Consider the following 3,088-nt stretch of genomic DNA (forward strand, 5'->3'; position numbering starts at 1 on the left):
ATGTACAATAGCATGTTATCTGCAAATAATAACAGTATTACTCCCTCCTTTCCAATTTGGATGCCTTTTGTTTCTTCTTGTCTGATTGGAAGTGAGTACTATGTTGAACAAGAGTGGGGAAAGTGGACATCCCTTTCTTGCTCCTGTTCTTAGGGGTAATGGTTTTAGTTTTTGCCCATTGACTATGATGTTGGCTGTATGTTTGTCATATATGGCCTTTATTATTTTGAGGTATGATCACTCTATTCCAACTTTGCTGAGAGTTTTTATCAAAAAAGGGTGTTGGATTTTGTCGAATGCTTTTTCTGCATCAGTTGATATGATCATGTGATTTTGGTTTTGCAATCTGTTTGTCAATATAACATTATTGATTTGCAAATATTGTACCAGACTTGCATCCCCAGAAGAAATCCCAATTGGTCATGATGTATGATCTATTTAATGTATTGCAGGATCTGATTTGCTAAAATTTTCTTGAGGATTTTAGCGTCTATGTTCATCAGGGATATTGGCCTGTTGTTTTCTTTGTTTGTAGTGTCTTTATCTGGTTTTGGAATTAGGGTAATGCTGGCCTCTTAGGAAGAGTTTGGAAGTGTTCTTTCCTCTTGAACTTTTTGGAATAGTTTGAGGAGAATAGGTGTTCTTCTTTGAGTATTTGGTAAAACTCTTCTATGAACCCATCTGGACCAGGGCTTTTGTTGCCTAGGAGTTTTTTGATTATTGCTTCAATTTCATGAGTAGTTATTGGCCTATTCAGGTTTTCTGATTCTTCCTGATTGAGTTTTGGAAGGTTGTATTTTTCTAGGAATATGTCCATTTTGTCCAGGCTGTCCCATTTGTTGGAATAAAGTAGTTCATGATTTTTTTTACGATCCGTTGTATTTCTGTGGGGTCAGTTGTTACTTCACCTCTTTCTGTTTCTGATTTTGTTTATTTGGGTCCTCTTTCTCTGTTTCCTGGTGAGTCTGGTTAGAGGTTCATCAATCTTGTTTATCCTTTCGAAGAACCAGCTCTTGGTTTTATTGATATTTTGTATTGGTTTTTTTTTTTGGTCTCTTTATCATTTATTTCAACTCTGATCATTATTATTATCTTCTACTTATTCTGGGCGTTTCTTGTTATTCTTTTTCTAATCCTTTAAGTTGTAGTTTTAGATAACTTATTACCACTTTTTCTTGTTTTTTTGAGGTAGGCCTATAGTGCTATGAGCTTCCCTCTCAGGACTGCTTTCACTGTGTCACATAGATTTTAGATTGTTTTATGTTCATTTTCATTTGTTTCCAAGGTGTTTTTATTTTTAAATTTCTTCTTTGATCTCCTTGGTAACCCAATCATTGTTTAACTAGAGGCCCGACATTTGTGCACTGTGTGTGTGTGTGTGTGTGTGTGTGTGTCTGTGTGTGTGTGTGTGTGCGCGTGCGCATGAGTCTGGCAGGGTGTCCCTCAGCCTGGCCTGTGCCCTTTCGCAGTCTGGGAGCCCTTGGGGGATGTCTGACTGATGGCTTTTCAGGGAGAGGGCCTATGCTGTCAGTTGGATATCCTTAGTGCTGCTGTGGTGGTGGTGGGCAGCTGTGCTCGCCAGTTGTCAGGCCAGCTTGTGGTTAAGCGGTGCTCCCCCGTTGGAGTGTACTGACCACCAGGGGGCAGCTCCTGCGTTGAGCGTCTGCCCCCTGGTGGTCAGTGCGTGTCATAGCGACTGCTCATTCTGCCTTTTGGTCGCTTTGCATATTATACTTTTATTATGTAAGATAGCAAGCTATTTAGCCTCCAGGTATTTGATTGTTTTTGAGTGTTTTTATTGTAACTAATTTCTAATTCCATGCCATTGTGGTCTGAGAAGGTGCTTGATGTTTTTTCAGTTTTCTTGAATTTGTAGAGATTTAGCTTGTGTCCTAACATGAGGTCAATCTTTGAAAATGCCCCGTGTGCACTTGAGAAGAATGTAAATTCTGTAGCTTTGGGGTGGAAGATACCAGTTTCATCTGTTCTAGCCTGTCATTTAGGATTGCTGTTTCCTTGTTGATTTTTTGTCTAGAAGATTTATCCAGTGTTGTCAGTCCCCTACTGTGATTGTATTGCTGTCAACCTCTCCTTGATATCCTCAGAAGTTTTTTTATATGTTTAGATGCTCCTGTATTGGGTGCATATATGTTTACCAGAGTTATAGCTTCTTGTATTGATCCCTTTAGTATTATGAAGTGGTCTTCCTTATCTCTTGTTGTGGCCTTCACTTTGAGGTCTATTTTTTTCAGATGTAAGTATTGCTATCCCAGCTTTTTTTTTTTTTTCATTTCCATTTGCCTGGAAATTTTGCTGTTTAAAAAGTTGTTTACCTTTGCTTATACTAGCTTATTTTATGTGAATATGGATTTATATTTAATTAAAAAAACATTTTTATTCATTTCAGAGAGCTAGGAAGAGGGAGAGAGAGAAACATCAATGATGAGAGAGTGTCATCAATCGGCTGCCTCCTGCATGCCGCCCACTGGGGACTGAGCCCGAAACTCAGACATGTGCCCTGACCAGGAATCGAACTGGTAAACTCTTGGTTCATGGGTCGATGCTCAACCACTGAGGCACACTGGCTGTGCTATATTTAATTTTGTAGTTGAAACAATCTCATATTTACAGCAAAGTTGCAGGACACCATAAATATTTTCTGGAACCATCTGAGAGAGAGTTGCAGATAAGATGTTCCATCACCCCTGAATTCTTCAGTGTATGTTTCCTACAAACAAGCATATTCTCTTGGATAACTCAGTACAACTGACCAAACCAGAAAGTTAATTTAGCATTGTGGCATTACCACCCTCCATTGAAGTTAAGCCAATTGCCCTTTGCGTGTTCTTTATAGCCATAAGATCCAGTTCAGAATCACACTTTTCATTAGTTGTCATGGCTTTTTGTGGTCTTCAGACTAGAATATCGCAGTTCCTCAGTCTTTCCTTGACTTCCATGACCTTTACACTTTTGAAGATACAGGACAGTTATTTTGTAGATTATCTCCATTTTGGTGTTCTCTGAAGTTTCCTCATGGAATAGGCTAATCTTAGACTCCTTTGGCAGGAAATAACAGAGAAGTGATCCT

General features: G+C 39.0%; 1 protein-coding gene across 6 annotated transcripts in view; it reads left to right on the forward strand.

Moving 5' to 3' along the window:
- EPB41L5 (erythrocyte membrane protein band 4.1 like 5) overlaps positions 1–3,088 on the forward strand; it is a 163,546-nt gene that overhangs the window by 18,220 nt on the left and 142,238 nt on the right. The gene's annotated exons all lie outside the window — the stretch shown is intronic.

The sequence above is a fragment of the Myotis davidii genome, unplaced genomic scaffold (genome assembly GCF_000327345.1).
Source record: "Myotis davidii unplaced genomic scaffold, ASM32734v1 scaffold3, whole genome shotgun sequence".
Classification (NCBI taxonomy): domain Eukaryota; kingdom Metazoa; phylum Chordata; class Mammalia; order Chiroptera; family Vespertilionidae; genus Myotis; species Myotis davidii.